At 35.9% G+C, this 24507-nt stretch overlaps 1 pseudogene; it reads right to left on the bottom strand.

Moving 5' to 3' along the window:
* Positions 1-24507, bottom strand: part of LOC143388152 (F-BAR and double SH3 domains protein 2-like) — a 130792-nt pseudogene that overhangs the window by 79732 nt on the left and 26553 nt on the right.

The following is a 24507-nucleotide window of genomic DNA, read 5'->3' as shown; positions in this document are numbered from 1 at the left end:
AAAAACCATGATACTGTAGTATTCAATCTGAAGTAGGAGGATGTTTCTGTTCCCCTGTGGATGAGTTAGAAGGATGCTGTCTCCAGACAGTTGTCCTTTAAGCATTCTTCTAGTATTACATTAGTTTCTTTGTTTTGTTTGTAGCAAAAACACGTTGAATTCTGAAATGGTTAACACCACCCACTGCAGTGAAGGTACTTTACCTTGCTGGAGTTCTCTAACAAAAACTGGAATGTGTTCTGCACAGTTTGGCATGTTTCTAACTCAGTCCGGCTGAAGGCTATTAAATAATCCTTGAGGTGATCATACACATTGCCATCGAGAGCCTAGAATAGAGGTGCAAATAAAAGCAAAAAAAAAAAGTTGTGATAAAGTTGACACATAATACCTCTATGTCCACAAGAAAAGTATGAAAGTTCAGTTTGAAATCTATTAATAATAAATGCACAGGATATAGACTGTTGAGTAAGAATAATATAAACAGTTAACAATCACTTGAGAAATGCTGAATCTCTCTAATAAAAAAGCAACTACAAAAGGTAAAATCCAGGGGCTAGTTTTGTGGCTCCACAGCACCACATTCAATAAATAAATAAATGTATTGTGTCCATCTGCAACTAAAAAAAGATATTTTTAAAAAGGTAAATTTCAACACTGGTAAAGCTGAAAGTGAAACAGAACATGACACGGAGACAAAAACTTCTGGTTTCTGATCTTTACTCATCTGCTTGTTACAATTTCTCTAGATACTTTATGTCAGAGGAGGCACAGACATTTAATACAATAATAAAAGCAAAGAATCCAGGCACAACTCTTGGAACAGTTACTCAATAAAAAATCTCCTCCATTTTAGTTAGCATATACTTACCAAAGGAAGGTCAGAGAAAAAACAATAAAAGTATTTTTAAAAAATGACTCAGATTCTGTTTTGTTTTCTATCTCTATGACTATTTTGGACAGTTCACATAAATGAAATCATATAATATTTGGCCTGGATCCTGTTACTTGGCATAATGTTTCAAGGTCCATCAATGTAATAATATTTCATTCCTTTTTACAGCTAAATAATACTCCACCATATGGATGTACTCTTTTGTTTAGCCATTTCTTCAGTTGATAAAAATTCATTCCCTTTCCACTATTATGAATAATGCTGCTATGAACATTTGTTTGAACACCTATATGAAGATTGAGCACACAAATGAAAATGTTCTTGTCATTCATATCTAAAACAGAGTCCAGAGGTCATGGGAAACACTTAGGTTTCTAATGACTGTTCCAGGAACTTCCCTGGCAGGCTAATCCAGCGAAATCGCCTCCATTAAGTCTGCATTTTCATAGATTTCCTCTGCCCAATGAAACCACTAACCTTTCCTTTGTTTTCCGGACATATCAAAGGCCATCCTGGCCTGTGTACAGGTATCCTGGACTGCAATCTTATTTTTTTATTACTCCTAAATAAAACCTTATTTTTTTCTTTTGGAGATTCGTCTCTCCATTTAACTCTGACACCATTTCTCCCAGGAATATACCTAGGAATGGAATTGCTGGGTTACAGGGTAATCCTCTATTTTTCTGTTTGAGAAACTGTTAAAACAATTTTTCACAGTGGCTACACCTGTCCACCAGTCCATGAGGATTCCCATTTCTCCAAATTCTTGCCAACAGTTGTTATTTTTTGGTTTTGGTATTTTGTTTTTTAAAATTATGAAAACCATTCTAGTGGTTGGGAAATGGTATCTCACTATGGCTTTGGTTTGTATTTCTCTAATGCAATGATGTGCTTATTGGCCATATATATGTCTTTTGGAGAAATGTCTATTCAAGTCCTTGACTCATTTTTTAATTGGGTTGTCTTTTTGATGTTGAATTTTAAGCATTCTTTACATATTTTGGATACTAGACTCTTGCAAGATATGTAATTTTCAAATATTTTCTCCCATTCTGTAAGCTGTCTTTTCACTTTCTTGATTGGTGACTTTTGATAAATGAAGGCTTTAAATTTTGATACATTCTTGCTTAGCTATTTTTTTTTCCTGAAGGTATTTTGGTGATACATATAAGAATACTCAACAAAGGTTTTATATTAAATTCCATTGGTATCTTATGTTTGTCTATTGCATTAACCTTTTTTTTATAAAATTGATTTTTTAAAAAAAATTCTGTCCCCAAATAGCAAATATCCACCTTTTGAAGTGATCAGACCACTAGATGGCACCATCAAGCACTTGAAATACAAGCAGCACAGATATCTTTAATACAATATCCATGTTGTTATGTAATATGACCAGAAACTGCTGGTGTTAAATTGGAATAAAATCCCTACCTTAAGACATGCTTTTTATAAACTTTTTTAAAAAAAAATGGAAACATTTAACTTCTGACATAAAGGTTTTGGCTTAGAAATGCTGGTAGTGGGTAGCGATAAAGTGTTTGCAGGAACCACTGAAGTCTTTTTTTTTTTAACATACAGCAAATGATAAAACAAGCATTATGAGTTTTTAAAAGAGTGACATGCATTTTAAGGTGAAACACACACACACACGCACACACACACACACACACATAGTTCTTGTAACCTTAATACTGAGTACCAACTATGCCTAGGTCTTGTGCTAGCTCTATGGGTCCAAGTGATAAGAAACTGGAAATTAAAAAAAAAAAAGTTTTTTGTTTGTTTCTGCAGTGCCTAGAAATCAAACATAGGATTTCATACTTTCCAAAGCCTGTACTCTACTACTGAGCTAACCCCGCAGTCCTCAAAGTCCTTTTCTTACTTCTCATTTATACCACTGTAACAATCTCCTGTGGCCCTGCACACAGCTGTTCCTTCTCACTAACCCACTTGCACACTAAAATCAGGAGGATGTTTTGAAACTACTTATTTTACTTGACTGCTCAACACTGTCCACTCGCCACCTATCACATTTAGGATGCTTTTAAAAAATTCTTTATCATGGACTACATGATTTGACTTGGTTTATGTCTTTTGCTTCCTCACTTAATTACTCTCTTATTCTTTTCCTCATTACACTTTCTGTACAACACACATCTTTCAGCTCCACCAATACTCCCTGAGCTTTCACACAAGCTTTCCTCTGCCTTGATTACCCTCAGCCCTCCCTTTCTGGCTCACTCTTATTCATCTTGAAGAACTTCACTTGATCATTATCTACTCTGGATATCTCTCTTCTCTTTCTTAGCTTTTTTTTTTTTTTCCTGAAGGTATTTCTCTTTCTGCTTCATAACATGTTACCTCATGCTTATAATATTTGTCTGTCTTTCCTTGGGATCTACATGGAAGAGAGATCATGCCTGTCTGTTCATCACTACATCTTCTGTGCTAATTATGGAGATTGACATATTAGTAGTGCTCAATAAATATTTGTTTTACAAATAACACATGGATCAAAATTCACAGGATTGAAGAAGAATGCACCCACACCGAACCTCATAACTAAAAATTTAAGCCTAATGATGTTATAATTAGCAAAATTTTGGAAAAGACACATAAGTAACTGACCTCACAAAATTCTGTCTAATGTAGTGTTTTCAAAACTTTATAGTATAGCATCTGATGTAGAATCCCATGGCATGATACATGACTTTGCATGCTTCCTTCTTCCCAGAACAGATTCTGCTTCCCTGAGCATAGGGGCAAGCTCCTAAGACCAAGCTGGTAATGCAAGGCAGAACTTAATATCCCTGCTCTCTGCCTGCAGTTACTGGGCACAGGCAGGCACTTGATCTAAATTAGAGCATCCTGGGATAGAAGCCGCAACAAGTCCAAAATGGCCTATCTTTCACACCACATGACTATTCTCACCTTGTAGATATTTATTCATAATTGTGTAGGAGAGAATTAAAACAACTCATAAAGAAAAGCTGTGATGAGAAATCTGAGAGTAAAGATGGCAAGGGGGACTAGAGAGAGAGATCTGGGCAGTGTCCTGGAATAGGGTAGTTCCTAAAGCAAGCTCTTCTGTGATTTGTTTACAGTAGCCAACACATTCCCATTTTTAAAGCTACTTTGAGTTGAGTCTTTGTTACCTGCAATCAAAAGAATCCTCACTAAAGATGAATGAATGACAACTGTAGCTTATATCAACCATATCTAAATTGTATGTTTTGGTTGTATTAAAAGGAAAAAAAATCAACAACCCTTGATTCACATAGATAATTGCAAATAAAATTAATAGTTTGCTTTTCAATATTCCTTTATCTAAGTGGATCTAATACCTTAAGGCAACAACTTTTTATGTCAGAGATGAATAAAATGTAATCCAAAAGCTGCATCTATTCTTATAAATTTGAAGGAATAACTATTTAAAGCTTATGCTAAATGTAAAAGTATCACAACTATAAAAGTTTGATAAGGACATGCATAGTAAAGATGCATCTGTGTCTTGTCTAGCATTTAAACATTTAACTAAGACATAAGAATGTTCTCAAAGTACACTTGTTCAATTTCAAATTGAGCAGATGTGCACAAATTTTAGTTCAAAGAGACCTGTGTAAAGAGTCATAAAACTTTTTAAAAATGCTCAGAAATTGAAAGCATTCTTTCAAGGTTTATACAAATACTGAACTAACCTGACAATATCAGTTCCTTGGTTGTTTTCCATATGAAAAATTTGGTAGGTAACTTAACCAAATGTACATTTTAAAAAACAGTCAAACTGGGTACAGTGGTGCACATCTGTAATTCCATTGGCTCAAGAGGCTAAGGCTAGAGGACCACAACTTCAAAGCCAGCCTCAGCAACTTAGTAAGCTACTCAGTAACTTAGTAAGACCTTGTTTCAAAAAATAAATAAATATTTTTTTTTAAAAAAAGGACCAGAGATGTGGCACAGTGGTTAAGCATCCCTGGGTTCAATCCCTAGTACAAAACAAACAAACAAAAAATGCCAAACATGTGACTGACTACCTAATACAAATTCTTAAAAAAGGAGAATTCTGTAATATTTAGGCTGAGAAACAATGGGACCCGTAAACAGCAATATATTTTAATGGTCCAATGGTGTTTTTGAAAAACAAAACACCTGAATTTGAATGCCTTCAGTAGCCATGCTCTTTTCAGTTAGCTAGCTGCACATCACCTGTTATCCATTCACCTTAACTCTACCCTCTACTCATTCTATCTGCTTTATTTCTAAAATCAGTTGAGTTTAGAACCAAAACCCATAATGGTAAATATGCAAAATAGTAAGAAAAATTGGAAATAGTCTAATGACAAATGAAAAACTTAGAATTCTAAGATGTTTCACTGAACATTTAATTTACAGGAAAGTATAAATTCCCTGGAACTTATTTGAAGAGAAAAAAATATGACGAGTTAGAAATTTGGAGAAATTTTTTTTCTAAGCATTTGATGCAATTTCCCCTAATGTGAGAACAGTGGCCTCCTTATTTTCAATTCAGAAAGGTCATAAAGTCTTTAGTCAGCATTATGCTAAAATCTCCTGAATTTCCTTAATGCAGCCTAGAAAAACAAACTTCTTTTCTGAGAGCCATGAGTATTTCTAAAATAGTCTTTGGTAAAAGTCAAGGAAATAAATATCAAAATGATAAATGTGAGCTGTCTTGAAATTCTACAGTTCTCCTTTGCTGATGTTGGAAGCAAACACTGATTGTCTGTATGCTTTTGTTTATCTTTCTCAGAAGATCCCAAGCTGTACCTGCAGAGAAAGTAGCTTCTTACAGATTAAAACAACAATAATAATAACAACAAAAGAAATCAAAGCAAGTACGGCTGCTTTGCATTACTGTAAATATCTGAACATGTGGCTGAATTTGTCAATTGATATAAAGTAAAATTAAAAACACATCACCTAATTTTATACTTGGTTGTTTTGTTTTAGATCTCTGAGCTACATAAGAGTTCTGTGAAAGAGGAAGGAAATAGGAAAGTCTCTGTGACTTACAAAGTCAACAAAGAAAAAATTCAAAACTGCTTTTCTAAAGTCTGTGTTGTCTACTGGCACACAAGTGAAGTCAGATGCCAAAAGATCTGCTGTACTGCTCATGGCCAGGCAGTCTGAATGTGCTACAACCACATGATGCTGAGGCAGCAACCCCAGTGCGGCACATCCAAGAGGAAACCTGAACCACGCACACCTGCATTCAAATCCCAGTCCAGCTCCTACTAGCAGTATCACTCTACAAAGACTCTTTAAAAAAAATGGGCCAAGGACCTTTATTTTATTTTTATGTGGTGCTGAGGACCAAACCCAGGGCCTCGCACGTGCTAGGCGAGCACTCTACCCCTGAGCCACAACTCCAGCCCCTCTACAAAGACTTTTAACCTTGAGCTTTACACACCTGAACCGATGGAATAATAAAACTTAACCATTTCTACCAGAGAATTTTACCAATTTTCCTATAAAACTATGTAAGATTGGGGGCTGGGGTTGTGGCTCAGTGGTAGAGTGCTTGCCTAGCATGTATGAGACATTGGGTTCAATTCTCAGTACCACATAAAAATAAATAAAGTAAAGGTCTATTGACGACTAAAAGAAAAAAAAAAGACTGTGAGGAATTTTGGTGACAGGTTTGGTTTGAGTCTACTGTGTACTTGAATAGTATAACTTCTAAGTTTATTTCCTTATCTATAAAATAAAGAGATAATAACAGTATCTTCTAATTAAGTCTTTTAAATAGGTATTTTCTATGCTGTATTTTAATTCTCTTATTTCTTTTACTATAATTGTGGAGCTGTATTTGTAGTGGTTGACAGGGATTATAATTAACATCTTCACTTAAAACAATCTGGTTTGGATTAATACACACTTAATTTAAATCCCATACAACAACTCTGCTCCCATACGACTCTATTCCCTCCCTTCTCGGTGCTATTTATTGTCATAGAAATATATCTTTATACATTATAAGTCCATCAAAAATGTTTAATAATTATTGTTTCATGCATTGTCCTGGGGACTGAGCCTAGGGGCACTCAACCACTGAACCACATCCCCAGCCCTTTTTATATTTTATGTAGAAACAGGGTCTCGCTGAGTTGCTTAGGGCCTTGCCAAGTTGCTGAGGCTGGCTTTGAACTCAAAATCCTCTTGCCTCAGACTTCTGAGACACTGGGATAACAGGCGTGTGCCACTGCGCCTAACTCATTTTCTTTTAAAGCAGACATTACATTATCCACTCTTTCTTGGTCTAGATAACCTCATTATTCTTGCCTTTAAGTTCGCAGATTCTTTCTTCTGCCAGCTCAATTTTGTTGTCAAAAACATTCAGAATATTTTATTTCAGTTATTATACTTTTGTATGTGAGTGTGTGATGCTGGGAGTCAAACTCAGGGCCTTACAAATGCTAGGCAAGCACTACCAATAAGCTACACCCCCATCTCAGTGATTGTACTTTTTAACTTCAGAATTTCTATTTGGTTCCCTTTTAAAATTTGTATCTCTGTTGACATTTTATGTTTGGTGAGATTCATTTTTATAATTTCCTTTACTTCTTTAGACATGGTTTCCATTAGCTATTTGGCTATAATAAAAATAGGTGCTTTTAAATCTTTAAACTAATAAGTCCCCCGTAATTTCTGCAGGGACAGTTTCTGTTGACTCCTTTTTTATCCTCCATATGGGCCATACATCCTGTTTCTCTACATGTCTCATATATCTTTTTTGTTGTTGTTGTTAAAAATGAAACATTAAAATGGCAGCTCATCAACTGCACCACCCCAGCAGCAAAGAAATTCACTTCTTTAGCAGTGGTCCTGATGACCCATAGGTAGTGAGAATATGTGCACATATGTGGAGCTGGAGCAAACAGACCTCGAGGGCAAAAAGACCTCATACAGAGAAACTGACATAAGTTCAGGTCTTCAGGTGTCTGAACCAGAGAAATGTAAAGATAAGACAATAGGTAGAACTGATGCAAACAGAACTATTCTTGACATTCCAATTTAGTCATAGAATTTTCTCATATCTATCTTTTGACTGTATTATTTACATGGCATCCTTTCTGTGTATTTTTGATGATGAAGTACTGAAACTCCAGAAAGTACTTAGCATGAAGAATATCAAGTCTCGTTCATGAGGCAATATCACTGATGCTGATCTAAATGTTCCTTTAAAAAAATTTATTATTTAATTATAGTTGGACACAATACCTTTATTTATTTTTATGTGGTGCTGAGGATTGAACCCAGGGCTTCGTAAGTGCTAGGCGAGTGCTCTACCACTGTGCCACATCCCCAGCCCTCTAAATGTTCTTTACATTGAAATTCTAGAGAAGAGTTAATATACGTTTCTTGGACATGTGGAACCATTAAAGGAAACAAACCTATCCTCTTATATGCTTCAACTGTTCTCTTATGAAACAACAATTGCTGGTTGGTGGTCTGATTCTTTTTAGACCCACAACAGCCTCCATCTAACAGAAACAATATTAGGCAGATGCTGTACACGTGACAGTTAAATATCTTTGCATCTGCCAAATCTGTGCAATTTTGGGATACTATGATATAAAAGAACCTGTGATAAACACAATATTTAAGTAATTATACCCAGCAATTCAATTCAATAAAATATTTCTTGAGATCTTAACTGTGTGTCAAGAACTATGTTGAAACTGAATTTGTATTTGTTTTTAAATAAATAACCATGAGAAATGCTCCAAGTATTAAAAACAAGCATGTAATAGGATAATTTTAACTACCAGCGGTGACAGAAGAGAGGCATCTGGACAAATATTAATATTTAAGGAAGATTTTCTGGAGAAAATGATCCCTGAGTGCACTCAATACAGGTTGAGCATCCCTAATCTAAAACTCCCAAATCCAAAATACTATGAAATCTGAAATGTTTTTAATGCCACGATACTAAAAAATTGTGGATTTGGGGGAACAATTCAGATTTCCAGATTAGGGATGCTCAATTGGGAAAATCTATGCAAATATTCCCCAAATCTGAAAAACTGCAAAATCTAAAATAGTCCCAAGCATTTCAGATAGGGCTTCTCAATTTGTGTCTTGCAAGGCACTATGGGAAATACAAAACATAAAACATGTGAAACAATTAAAGAATAATATAGGCTATGCGCAATGGCACATGCCTGTAATCCCCATGGCTCAGGAAGCTGAGGCAGGATAGTTAGTTCAAAGCCATCCTCAGCAACTTAGCAAGGCCCTAAGCAGCTCAGTGAGACCCTATCTCTAAAATATAAAAAAAAGGCTGGGGATGTGGCTCAATGGTTAAGTGAGCCTGGATTCAATCCTTGGATATGCGGGGTAGGGAGGGGAGGAGTGGTGTCTGAGTTACTAAATATGTAATGTAGGGTATTTTAAAATTTAAATTTTACTTTTTTGATATTTAGTTATTTAGAATACCAAATCTTTCAAGTTCAGAATCTATTAAAAAAAAAAAAGAATTTGGTTTTCTTTATTATAAACGTTAACATGTCTATACTAAAGTCAATTCCAGTAAAAAAACTCTGCTTGCGAAACAGTATTTGGATCACAGAAAAAATCATTAGCTAAGGACATTTATGAAAGAAGGTCAAGAAACACAGGATCCATTTCTCAGCACCAATGACAGTAATTCCTCCCTAAAAAAAAAAAAAAAAAAAGAAAATCACAACTAAACATTTTATTTTTCCAATTAGTAAGATTGATGCTTCCATAGACTGTGTGTCTCAATACTTTCTAAGGAATGGGCTTAAAATTCTAAAACAAAAAAAGTTCAATTCCTTATTCCAAAGTTTAAGGTATCTACAATTCTAACTTAATTTTGCTAAAAGAATTATGGAAGTTTATTTAGATGTTAAAAATTGCCTAATTGGTAAAAATCTTTTCAGTTTCTCTGTTAGATTTTGATCTCTTAGAGAAATTTCCCTGACCTTTAGGAAATCTATGAAGCAGGCTGGTGGTTCTTTCTATAAGCAAGTAGTAAAGTCCCATGGGGCTTCTCTGAGCACATCTGTGCCCTGCTTACACAGCCCCTCTGGCAGGAGCTCCTAGTGTGACAACATAACAGCCTCATGTAGAAAGTGAAAAGGCATTTATGGCCTCACGTAGATGATTCTTGGGCTCGAATTTCACAAAAGCAAGGGAAATAAGTTTCAGCCCTAACTAAGTAGGAAACTGCTTTGCCATTAGTATTAGCCTTTTGTTTTTCGAGAGAGAGAGAGAGAGAGAGAGAGAGAGAGAGAGAGAGAGAGAATGAGAGAGAATTTTTTAATATATATTTTTTTAGTTTTTCCGTGGACACAATATCTTTATTTTATTTTTATGTGGTGCTGAGGATCAAACCCAGCGCCCCGTGCAGGCCAGGCGAGCACCCTACGGCTTGAGCTATATCCCCAGCCCAAGTATTAGCCTTTTTAACTCATTACTATTTAAGATTTCAAAGACTGAAATCTTGGAACAATATTTATTTATTCATGGTACAGGGGATCAAACCCAGGGCCTCATACATGCTAGGCAAGCACTTTAATACTAAGCCACATCTCCAACCACTCCAATAATATTTAAATGGTCCTTTGTGTTTGTTTATGCTTATCAGAAAATGCACCACACTGTTAATACTAAAAAGATCTTTCATAAAGCATATTGATATTCCTGTTGATAAACCACTTTGATCAGAAACATGTTGTTTATAAAATGCAGTTATACAAAATATCATTTTATTTGCTAATAGTCACTGTATCATCCATGTCTAAAATAGTATCTAAGAGAATATAAGTATTTAAAAATGACTTTAGAGGGCTGCGGATATAGCTCAGTTGGTAGAGTGCGTTCCTTGTGTGCACAACACCCTGGGTTCAATCCCCAGCACCACACACACACACAAACACACACATACACACACACACAAAAAAAAACCCAACAACTTAAAAATGACTTTAAATGTCAGTTTGCTTAGTATCATTACTAAATAAAAATGTTTAACTTATAAATAAGCAAAAATTAAATCTTTAAAATGTTAATAATAGCCCATGTTCATTCACAAATTGTCACACACACACTTTTTTTTTTTTTAAATCCTAGGGACTGAACAAAAGACAAGAAAGAACATGCCAAGGTGAGAGAATCATTTACTACTGTGCAGTGGGGTTATTTCCTGTACTCTGCAAATTTTCTTTTGTTACGTTAGTAACCAAGTGAAAAATATATCAAATGAAAAATACACCTTTTTAAAAAATTAAAGAAAATCAAATGATACTTTATTATTATTTTTTGCTATACAATAGTATGCTATATGATATGCTATTTGCTTTATTTTTATTGTAGTTATCCTAGTAAGTGAGAAAGAATAGTTAAAATGGAAGCAGCCAGTTAAGTTTTATCAAACCCAAGAAAAGGTAAGGTTTGAGAAAAAGAGAGTGGCTAATTACCAAATGCTGCTGTGAAGAATAATAACTGTAAAAGGTAATAATGCCATTATTACTGACACCGTGAGAACAGTTTTATTGGTACACTGGGAGTGGAAGCCAGATTATTAAAGCAATCACAACCAACTTCATAAAGCCTAGCTAAGGGGCTGGCTCAGTGGTAGAGCACTTGCCTTGCAAGAGTGAGGCACTGGGTTTGATCCCAGCACCACATAAAAACAAATAAAGGTGGGCTAGGGTTGTAGCTTGTGGTAGAGCACTTGCTTAGCACATGTGAGGACCTGGGTTCGATTCTCAACACAAAAGGAAGAAAGGAAGGAAGGTGGGTATTATGTCCATTTACAACTAAAAACATTAAAAAAAAACAAATAAAGGCATTGAGTCCATACACAACTAAAAAAATATATTAAAAAAAAAAGCTTAGCTGAGAAGAAAGTGAATCAGAAGACAGAATCTTAAATAACACACATCGTTGTAGTCACACTTCCCAAGACACTGAGCTCAAGATACTTTTGGAGATGTTCAACCAAAAGTTCATGAACCAAGCAGATCATCCTAAGCTTATAAAAAATGATTCCAGAAAACAGAAAGTGACTCCACTCATTTGGGGGATTTGCATGATTTTGGAACAATATAAAGTAGGCAAGGAAAATTAAAGATGAATTCTACTTATGAAGGTAGATATAAAAATAAAAAAGTGGCTCAAATTAATTAATTAATTAATTTTTGTGGTGCTGGGGATTGAACTCAGAGCCTCACTTGTGCCAGGTAAGTGCTCTACCACTGAACTATAACCCCAGTCCCTGAAAAGTGAATTTTATTTTACTTATTTATTTTTCAGTACTGATACCTAATTCAGAGGCACTTTACTACTATGCCACATCCCCATTCCATTTTTTTCTTTTTCTTTTTAGTTGTTGTTGGACCTTTATTTTATTTATTTATATGTGGTGCTGAGGGTCGAACCCAGTGCCTCACACATTAGAAAGCACACAACCCCACTGCCCCAATCCTTTTTATTTATTTGTTTGTTTGTTTAGAGAAAGGGTCTCACTAAGTTGCTAAGGCTGTCCTTGAACTTGTGATCTTCCTGTCTCAGCCTCCCAAGTTGCTGGGATTACAGGTGTATGCCACTATGCCTGGCTGAAGAATGAATTTTACAAGTACATCATTGTTTAGTAAGATTTATTCTAGAATGAAATATTCTGATATATTATGAAAAATAAAAATCACATGCTCTTCCTTAAAAATGCAAAAAACAAACGACTCTCACCCAAGGCTCCCAAACTCAAAAACAACAATACATTATAATCAACTGATAACTATATACATAGAAAAATTAAACAGAATCTAAATATCCATTAGAACTAGACAAATTCAACAAAGATTGCATTTTAAAATAAATCTACTGAGGTGGGATTTCTGGCTTGGCAGAGTGAGTAGGTTGGCATACCCTGCCCCCCAAAATGAAACCCTATAAAACTGGATAAAATTATCAAAATCTGCCATTACAGGCTCTGGAAATCAACCCAAAACTGAAAACTGCTGAACTTTGTGTAAGAACAGAGACAATCTGTGGTATTTCTGCCTAGGGCAGTTCTCCTGTCTTTTTTATATGGAAACAGTCCTACCAGAATAAAGCTGGCAAAGAACTAGCAGGTTCATTGCCAAGAGGGACTGACTTGATTTGAAGCAGAGGGTGAAAACTCATTTCAAGTGAAATAATGAGGAGTACACCAGAAAAGGCAGTGGCTCTACTGGACTAGGGCTGTGGTCCCAGTTGGGGTGAACATCTGACCAACAGCTGGATTTAACACAAATCCAGGGAAATAAAAGCCATGTTTTCCACAAGACCCTAACGGACAGGAAGGCCACTTGTACCTGCAAGGGAGAAATGAGGGAACACAGCACAAAGTAAAGGCAGTAAAAATAAAACTACCTAAACTTGGAATGCAGTCCTCAACTAATAAATGGACCCATGAGTGAAAGAGGGCAAAGGCCTAGTGCACTGTTTGTGAGTGTTAAAAGTACAGTTTGGGACCAGTCTCTGGCTGACTGCCAAGCAATGAAGCATAGGGGAAACCATGGGAATGAATACAAAGCTCCAAAATAAAAACAATAAAAAAGAGCAAAGATACTAGTGGCTGCACACTGCAGGATAAAGAGACTCTGAAAAATTAGCCTGGATAAGCAATAAAGTAACCAACTAAACAAAAACAACCTCAGGAAGGGGTGGGAAATACAGATATTCTAAAACATGTTATCTCAGCCTGGCATGGTGATGCATGCCTGTAATACTAGTGACCTGGGAGGCTGAGGCAAGAAGATCAAAAGTTTGAGGCCAGCCTCAACAACAAGCAAAACCCTAAACAACTTAGACTCAAAGAAAAAAACTGAAAAGGCTAATAGTAACCAACTAAACAAAAACAACCTCAGGAAGGGGTGGGAAATATAGATATTCAGTGGCTCAGTGGTTAAGCACCCCAGGGTTAAATCCCCAGTATCAAAAAATTAAAATAAAATTATCTCAAATACCCCCCTTTTTTAAATAAGAGCTATGCCAAGAAACAGTAAACTGTTATCCATACTCAGAGAATAAAGAAGTTAATAAAAATTGATATCTGTAATTGATATATTTGTTCTAAGGCACATAAAATATTGTAAACTGCCACATTAAGTACATATGAAGATAAATATTCAGGCTTTAGTCATTATTCACTGTGATGCTGACAACTCTAACTTCTAATTGCATGACAAAGAGTTAAACATAAACAATTATATAATCAAAACTTATTATGCTCAAAATGTCAACATCTGACAATACCCTCTAATTCAAGTCACTGGAAATGGGTATTATGAAAATAGCATACTTACGTAAAAAATATGATGGATGAACCCAGTAGTAGCTACCATTCACAGAATAGCTCTTCTGTGGCAGGAGCTTTGTATAGTATCTCTAGTTTTCACAAAATCCTGTAAGGTTGGTAACATTTTCATTTTACAGAGCAGGAAACTGAATCTTGAGAAGTTAGGCATAATAGCCAGAAGAATTTCTCAGGCTCAACTAAACATTCACACTCAGAAGACTAATCTACATAGAAAGATATAGGACAAAAATTATAGCCTGCCAGAAGGTAGCTCCAGGTATTCATTTTTTGTAGGAACAGTCTCTGCAGCAGTCTACGCAGTAGCTCACACAGCTACCTAGAGTTATTTTTTGCACCCCAGCCCCATTTCCCCTGCCCCAGGTGAGGTTCAGGTCCAAGAAAATGAGACTCACATTAGTGGGTTTGGAAGTCATTCTAGTTTAATAGCCTCTTCTCCCACAGGGCCCAAAATCTCTTATAACAATGCTATAGGTATAGATTGCAGGTCTCTGCAAGGGACACACTGTTACCAGAGTCAATGTCCTCAGGCAAACTCAATGATATGGTCTTTTAAATATTTACAGTTTTCCCATTAGATACAGTTTACTCAACAGGCATGATTTTTATCAAGCAATGTTGCCTAGTAACATTTTTGACATAGAACATATACAAAGCCTTTTCAGCAAACATTTTCAACAGGGGCAATGGGTCAAAAATTGGAGGGGCAAAAGAACCTTATATGTAACAAAGATCTGTGGTCCTCCAAAGGGTCATGGTTCATAAGCAGATACATGATCTATCTGTGGTACCAACATTTCAAATGGGGTGATGATAATTAGGGGAAAAGTTCTTAAGCTCTTTAGGGAGCAATAATATGCTTGGATAACAGATTTAAAACATTAACAAATAGCCAAATTACCAGGCAGAAGGGAAAAGGTTTTTTTAAACCTTTACTCATATTACTTGGTCAACACTACACAACTAGTAAGAAACTTACATTCAGGTTTTCATGATTATAAAGCCTGAACATTTTCCAATGTATCTTATGCCTCAATCAAGAGCTTTAAACTTAGTAGAGGACCTAAATTCTATGTTTAAATTTATTTAAACTTTTCCTAGGTAAGAAATTTGATGTATCATAAGAGAGACTTGAACTCTTCTCTTCCAGACATATACACAGGCACCACTTCAGCCAAGAAAAGCAGATTTAAGAGGTTTTCCAGAGCTATGATTGAGCTGTAGAAATTTCTTTACAGGTTCCCATTTCATGCCACCCAAACTTTGATATGTACTTAAGTGGTATGACTAGACCTAAAGCTAAATTAAATTAAATTAATTTTGCTCAATACAATTTTATGGTATCATTATGGATAATATCGTAAATTAACTACTGCTTCTTATAAAGTATTTCAATTACTTCTAATTATTGAATGTTTTCTTTTTTTAATATATGTTTTTTTAGTTGTCAATGGACCTTTATTTATTTATTTTTATGTGGTGCCGAGAATGAAACTCAGTGCCTTACACATGCTAGGCAAGTGCTCTACGACTGAGCCACTCCCAGGCCTTTGAATGTTTTATTTCTCAACATTTCAGTTGCTTTCAGTGATCCCATCTTGATTATACATGTAGACAAATAGTTTCACATACATTTATTTATATCCTTCAAATAAATTCCTGAGATATAATTACTGAAGCAAAGAATATGGTTTATTTTTATTTAATGTTTTAACTGATATGTAAAAACAAAAATTGTACATATTTATGGGATACCCTGTGATGTTTTACTAAATGTATACATCATGTAATTTTTAAAATCAAGGTAAAAATATCTATCTCCTAAAACATTTATCACTTCTTCATGGTGAAAACTTTCAAAATCCTTTCTTCTAGCTTTTTGAAATGGTCATCCTACTATGCAAAAGCACACCAAAACTTCTTCCTATCTAATGATAACACAATATCTGTTGACCAAACCACTCCCCGTTCCATTCCCTCTGTTCCCCTCAGAAAAATAGGATCCATTTTAAGGCATGTGACATACAGTACCAACAGCGCCCCCGAAATGCTGTATCAATTTATACTCTCAACAACAGAATATGAATGTTTTAACAAATTTTTTTTTAAAGAGAGAGTGAGGGGGAGAGGGAGGGAGGGAGAGAGAGAGAGAGGGAGAGGGAGAGGGAGAAAGGGAGAGAGAGAGAGAGAGAGAGAGAGAGAGAGAGAGAGAGAGAGATTTTTTTTAGATATTTATTTTTTAGTTATCGGCGGATACAACATCTTTGTTTGTATGTGGTGCTGAGAATTGAACCCAGGTCGCACGCATGCCAGGCGAGCGCGCTACCACTTGAGCCACATCCCCAGCCCCATATTAACAAATTTTTTAAAAATATTTAATCCAGCTTTTATTTTTTTTATTGGTTATTCAAAACATTACAAAGATTGCAGAATCACATCGGTTACACATCCACATTTTTACATAATACCATAATAGTAACTGTTGTATTCTGCTACCTTTCCTATCCTCTACTACCCCCCCTCCCCTCCCCTCCCAACTTCTCTCTCTACCCCATCTGCTGTAATTCATTACTCTCCTTATTTTTTTCCCATTCCCCTCACAACCTCTTATATGTAATTTTGTATAACAATGAGGGTCTCCTTCCATTTCCATGCAATTTCCTTTTTCTCTCCCTTTCCCTCCGACCTCATGACTCTGTTTAATGTTAATCTTTTCCTCCTGTTCTTCCTCCCTGCTCTGTTCTTAGTTGCTCTCATTATATCAAAGAAGACATTTGGCATTTTTTTTAGGGATTGGCTAGCTTCACTTAGCTTAATCTGCTCTAATGCCATCCATTTCCCTGCAAATTCCATGATTTTGTCATTTCTTAGTGCTGCGTAGTACTCCATTGTGTATAAATGCCACATTATTTTATCCATTCATCTATTGAGGGGCATCAGGATTGGTTCCACAGTCTAGCTATTGTGACTGTGCTGCTATGAACATCGACGTGGCAGTATCCCTGTAGTACGCTCTTTTAAGGTCTTCAGGGAATAGTCCGAGAAGGGCAATAGCTGGGTCAAATTCCATTCCCAGCTTTCCCAGGAATCTCCATACTGCTTTCCATATTGGCCGCACCAATTTGCAGTCCCACCAGCAATGTACAAGAGTACCCTTTTAAATGGATGGCATTAGAGCAGATTATGCTAAGTGAAGCTAGCCAATCCCTTAAAAACAAATGCCAAATGTCTTCTTTGATAATAAGGAGAGTAACTAAGAACAGAGTAGGGACGAAGAGCATGAGAAGAAGATTAACATTAAACAGGGATGAGAGGTGGGAGGGAAAGAGAGAGAGAAGAGAAATTGCATGTAAATGGAAGGAGACCCTCAGGGGTATACAAAATTACATACAAGAGGAAGTGAGGGGAAAGGAGGAAAAATTTAAGGGGGAGAATTGAATTACAGTAGAGGGGGTAGAGAGAGAAGAGGGGAGGGGAGGGGGGAGGGGGGATAGTAGAGGATAGGAAAGGCAGCAGAATACAACAGACACCAGAATGGCAATATGTAAATCAATGGTTGTGCAACTTATGTGATTCTGCAATCTGTATATGGGGTAAAAATGGGAGTTCATATCCCACTTGAATCAAAGTGTGAAATATGATATATTAAAAAAAATTAAAAAAAAATAAATTGTGCACAACAAGTAAAAAAAAAAAAAAGAGTACCCTTTTTCCCACATACTCGCCAGCACTTGTTGTTGTTTGACTTCATAATGGCTGCCAATCTTACTGGAGTGAGATGGTATTAACAAATTTTTAACTTAGCTTTTTAATAGAATTGATACTAACATTATCATAATTTCCATTTCTTTGATTCTTGGGATAGAAGATTTTCAGTCATTAGTTTTTAAAAATTGTTTTTTATTGAGATGTCCCATTTATCACTTCTTCATTTTAGTATCTTAAGTTGTACAACTACTGCCAGTATCTAATTTCAGAATGTTCTATCATCCCCAAAAGAAAACTCACACCCATTAGGTAGTGACTGTTATTTCCCCTTCCCCGAAGCTCCTGGCAATCACTAATCTACTTTCTCACTTTATAAATTAGCCCACTCTGAACATTTCATATACATAAAATGAGGCAACATGTGACCTTTTGTACCCGGTTGCTTTTATTTAACCTTGTGATTTTAATGTCATCTATCTTTCAGCATAAATCAGTACTGCATTCCATTTTATGGCTAAGTAATATCAAATTATATGGATGTAACACATTTTGTTTATCAGTTATATAACACATTTATCAGTTAATGAATATTTTGGTTGTTTCTACTTTTTTGGAGGTGTGGTATTAGGGATTGAACCCAAGGGCGCTTTACCACTGAACTTCATCCCTGGCCCTTTTTATTTTTGAGACAGGGTCTTGCTAAGTTGCTGAGGCTGGCCTCAAACTTGCAATTCTCCTATCTCAACCTCCTGAGATTACAGGTGTGTGCCATCTTCATCTTGTTATCAACATTGTTGTTCTATTTTAATTCTATCCATTCTAGTGAGTGTGAAGTGGTATTTCATTATAGTTGGGTTTGCCTTTTCCTAATGGCTAATGTTGTTAAACATCTTTTCATATCTTTTTTGGGAAAAAAAATCTATTGAAATTCTTTGTCCATTTTAACAACTGGGTCATCCTTTCATTGTTTAGTTGTAAAGCTCTGTTATATATTCTGACATTAGACTCTTATCAGATAAGAGTAATTTTCTAATAGTTTTTTTCTGTTCTGTGGATTTTCTTGTCCCTTTCTTTACAGAGCTTTGATGCACCAAAGTTTTTAATTCTATAAACTGTTTATTTCTTCATTGTTTGATTGAGCTTTTGGTGATATCTGAGAAAGTACATTCTAAGATCACATGGACTTACACTTTATTGAATTTTATAGTTTTAACATTATATTTAGGTCTTTCATCTTGAATTAATTTTTATGTATGGTATGAGATAAAGGTCTAATTTCTGTTGAAAGAATATCCTTTCCCTCATTAAATGCCTCTGTTAAAAATCAACCCACCATTGATATATAATCATTAGTCTTTTGAATTTTTTTTTAAACCTGAATTTGTAGCTTTTCTTTGTTTTGGAATATTTTAATTTTTCTTATTGATTTATAGGAATATTTTAATTCCCATATTATCATGTGGTTTATCAGATTGAGAACATACATAGTGGATGTACAGAATCTCTTTGTTGTTTTCCACCAAAATCTGTTCTTTCTTTCTTCCTGGTACATGGTGGGACTGCATTTCCTAGCCTCCCTTGCTGTCAGGTACAGCATTCTATCTAAGTTCTCCAATACAATGTGAGCAGAGTAATATATGCCACTTTCCAGACTAGATCTTCAGAGAATAGATATTTGTTTATCTTTTCCTAAGTCAACTGGCTAGAACCCAAATAAGTCAGTGACCAAGATTTAGTCAGGGTAGTGATGAGGGAAAGTGGAAGAGCCACTCTGCTATCTGGGTTCTTGAATAGCTTCAGGAGGAAGAACTTAATCATATGAACTGCTAATCACCTAAGCTACTGCATGAAAACTAATGAATATCTATGGTGTGTGAGCCACTGCAGTTTGCATCTCCATGTTTTAGCTGATCCTAATTAAAAGAGAAGTAGTATCTTGCAGTAGGATGTTGCTGTAACAAAAAACTAACATAGAAGACATCTGCTAAGTGGCAGAATAGCAAGTGGTACACAGGTGCAAAAAAGATTGAGAAACTAGTAATACTTGTTATACCATGGCAAAACATCTGTCACAGTGTTGTCTATGATAACAGGGAAAAATAAAAAGGAATATAGAGTGGCACGATAGGCCAGGTTTCTCAACCTTGGAACTTTAACTTGGATGTACTTATTGCAATGCTTAGCCCTTACTTCAGTATATGTTAGATGTTGTTGTTACTATTGTGACACATTTTTATGATTCAGGATGTCAAATCTATTACCATTTTCCCATATAATCTACCCTTTGCTAGAATTCTTAAAAATCTCATCTCCACACCAAGACCAAGTAAACATTCATGCATGTTTTTCTCTATTAAATTTATCTTCAACAATCTTATCACTTACTTTAGCCTGGTATGATAAAAAGAGGAACATTTTTCTTTTTCTATAGAGTCTTGACATCATTTCTTTCATAATCTGTTATTATTCCAGTGATTTGAAATCTACCTTTTCACAGTCTCTAATAAATTCTTTTTAAAAAGGTTTTAAATTTTTTATTATTGCATTATAGTTACAATATTGGGATTCATATAAATTCTATATCTTACAGCAGTTGATCATGTTTGCTGTGGAAATGAGGTGAGAGTTCAGAACAGCAGATAAAGGTCTTATTTTCATAAAGCTGAGGGAAAACACTAGCTGATAAGAATACTAAAAGCCACAGGCTTCTTTCACTTAAACAATAAGTTTTCAGGGTCCACATGTTGTTGATATTCTCAATATGTACACTTTAGAGCATTTTTATTTCAGGCAAGAACAAAAAAAAATCCCCAAAGCTTTCCATTATGTCTATATGAAGACAAAGATAGGAAGGAAGAGCAACCATGAGTCTATTGCTGGAAACTCCCCATGAACTGTCAACTTGTACTGGTTTTACTTGGTCACTTAAATGAGGCAACTCTCTCTTCTCTATTTTAATGCCAGAAATAAATATTTACATATATATATATATATATATATATATATATATATATATATACTCACTGAGGAAAAATACTAATCTAATATTAGCCTTTAGCACTTTTAGGGCAAAAATAATTCTATATTTTTTTGTTTAATTCTGTTCACCTTACACTATTTTGGTAAGAAAATTTGGTTAATATACATAAGAGCTTTTTGATATAGATAAGACATGAAGTTATGTTGACTAAGAAGATGGTGGAAGATGAGGGAAGGTAGAAAGAGAAATGAATAAAGAATCCCTACTATGCAGGAGGCACTTACACATATTTACAACTCATGAGAAGGATGTCATTAGCCGCATTTCCACGGATGAATACATGGTTTCACAGATTAAGAAGCATAATAAAGCACTGGAAGCCCATTCCTTTCTTCTAATTTTTTTGAAATGTACAGTACAGTCTTGTTATCTATAGTCATCCTCCCGTGCAACAGCACCAGAAATTCTTAACTCTTATCTAACTACAGTTTTGTGCCCAGGCAACAACTTTCCCCAACCCTGTTCCCTTCTCCAGCCTCTGATAACCTCCACTGTACTATCAACTTCTATGAAATCAACTCTTAGATTCCACATCAGTGAGATCATATGGTACTTGACTGTCAAGAGCCTACTATTTGTCACATTATCCTAGGTGCTAGAAATACTGTGCATAGAGAAAAAGACAAAAAGTCCTCCTCTGCATATTACGTCAGAGGTTGCCATAATGTAATAAACACAGTGAAGGGATAAAGCATGAAGATAAGATGCTATCTTATACTGATTAGTCAGGGGAGATCTTACTAATAAAGTCACATCTGAGAAATGGAGCTGAGTGGAGTAAGGGAGAAGTGGTATCTAAAAGAAGAGCTTGCTTAAGAAAACAGCAAGTTCAAAGGTCCTGAAGTGAGAGGCACTTGGTGTGAAATAGTCAGAAAGCCAATATTGAATTACACTGAAACAAAGAGTGGTTGACAACATAGGACCCCATAAAATTTTTAATTTTAAACTGAAGAGAAGAGAAGCTATTAGCAGGTTTTGAGCAAAGGAGTGACAAAATCTAGTTTAGGTTTTAAAATGATCACTTTGGCTAATGTGGAAGGAATTCATATTGAAGGAAGGGGTGGAAGCAGAGAATCAAAGAGAAGACTTTAAGTATTTGCAGATGTAATAATGGTGGCTTGAATTAAAATAGTGGTAGTGGAGGTGAGGGAAAAATGGTTCTACTTAAAAGAATTACCAATGGTATAATGTGGAGTTTGGAGGGGGGCAGCAGGATGATTTCTAGCCTAAGCAACAGCGAAGATATAGCTGCCTCTATTAAGAAAAGAATAAGACAAGCAAGTTTGTGAAGAGAAAATCAAAGGTTGAATAGGTGACCAGTGGTCAGGAGAGGACTGACACAGAAACAGCAAATAAGTCAATGTATTTAGGTTGTGGAAGTCAAGTTTCTCACTGTTCAACATAGCATCTACATACAAATAGAAAGGCAGGGAGGTAAAACAGGTGTGAAGGCACATTCCTGAAATTCCAGTTACTTGGGAGACTGAGGCAGGAGGATCACAAGTTCAAGGCCAACTTGGGCAATTTAGGGAGACCATATTTCAAAACAAAAATAAGAAAGGGCTGGGAATGTAGCTCAGTGGCAGAACACTTGCTGAGCATGCACAAGACCCTGGGAAGAAAGGGAAGGAGGGAGGCAGGAAAGGATCTTAAAAGTACAGGATTTGAACTGGACAGCTCAATGTAAATTGAGCACACAAAAACATACACATACACGGACAGATATAAAAACAGATACAGCTGTATGTGTGTGCAAAAGACAGGAAAAAACAAAGTGCTTTTCCTAGTCTCCCTTACCAGTCAGTATTATTAACACTTCTGACATTAGATATGTATGTGACAATCCTCCAACAGACACCTGCTGAGGATACTCTAATTCAATTCCATTCTGACACTGCCCTTCTGGACAGCATCGATGTCACATGTTAAGACCTCAGTCCTACAAGAGTACTGGCCACTTTCAAATGCCAATCGCAAATCCCAGGTTGTGACTTGTATTTTTGATCAAACACACAAAAATTTGTAACAGTTTCGTGGAACCCTCCTTGGGTTTGATTAGTTTGCTATAGTGGCTCACGAAACTTGGGGAAATACTTTTACATACATTTATGCATTTATTAGAAAAGTTATTACAAAAGATACAGATGAATAGCTAGATGAAAGAGATGTATATGATGAAGTGTGGGAGAAGGGGTGGAACTTCCATGTCCTTTATAGGCACACCACCTGCCAGGAACATCCATGTGTTCACCTATACAGAAGCTCCCTGAACTCTCTCCTTTTTTTTCTTTCTTGTGTGTGTGTGTGCATGTGTTGCTGGGTGGGGACTGAACCCAGGGCCTCATGCATGTGAGGCAAGCACTCTACCAACTGAGCTACACCCCCACTCCTCCTTTGGATTTTTATAGAGGCTTCATTATATAGGCAAGATTGATTACATCATTAGCCACTGGTGATCAAATCATCTTTAGCTCCTCTCTCCTCCAGGGAAGTTGGGCTAGAAGTTCCAACTTTCTAATTATGGTCAGTTCCCTGGGCAACCATCTCCTATCCTGAGGCCATCCAGGAGCCCACCAAGAATGGTCTCATTGGAACAAATGATGCTCCCATTACCTAAGAAAAAGATTTAGAAGTTCTGTGTCAGGAACTGGGGAAAAGACCAAATACAAGAATAAAAGATTGTGCTAGTGCCCTTGTCTCAAGGGTTTTAAACACCTGGGTGGCATGTGTGCAGAGATCAAATATATATTTTATATCATAACATCACAGTGTGTACATAAATAATTTCCCAGAAATGGTACAAGAAAAGTACACAATAAGTCTGGAACATTTAGACCAGAAAGAAAGAATGAAGGGAACACAGTAAAGGACAGGAGTCAGCTTAAAGAGATTCCTGTTGGTTGTGTATGGGACACTATGAACATAAATATAAATAATAAGACCAACAAATTTCAATCCATGAAAGAAAATAGAAATCCATGAACACAATGATTAAGAAATGAATGAATGCATGAAGGGATGAGAGGGGGAAAATAAGAAACTTCTCCCTTATAGTAGAGTTTCAACTAAAAATTGTAGAAGGAATGATGAAAAATAGAAAATTACTATTTGGTAACCATCATAAAAGTGGTTGAGTTCAGGAGGGTTCACTTAAGCATGCCAGGGCTGGTAGGTGGAGGTCTGATGAGGAATACAATTGGCATAGTTTCCTCACAAAATATTATTTCTTGGCCTGTTTGGATTGTGTAACCAATATTATTAACTAGAAGATTTATAGACAACAGAAATTTACTTCTCACCTTACTGGATGCTGGGAAGTCCAAGATGGAGGCATTAAGCAGACTCAGTGTCTAGTGAGGGTCCACTCCCAGGTTCACAGACAAAACCTTTTCATTGTGTCCTCACATGGTAGAAAGAGCAAGGGGTCTCTCTCTCAGGCCTTACAAAGGCATGAAAGCCACCATGAAGGCTGTGCCCTCATGACTTACTCACCTCCCCAAGACTACCTTCGAATACCAT

This window comes from Callospermophilus lateralis, unplaced genomic scaffold, assembly GCF_048772815.1.
Source record: "Callospermophilus lateralis isolate mCalLat2 unplaced genomic scaffold, mCalLat2.hap1 Scaffold_138, whole genome shotgun sequence".
Lineage (NCBI taxonomy): Eukaryota > Metazoa > Chordata > Mammalia > Rodentia > Sciuridae > Callospermophilus > Callospermophilus lateralis.
Note: the sequence above shows the minus strand (reverse complement) of the source record. Positions and strands in the feature narration are given on the sequence as shown.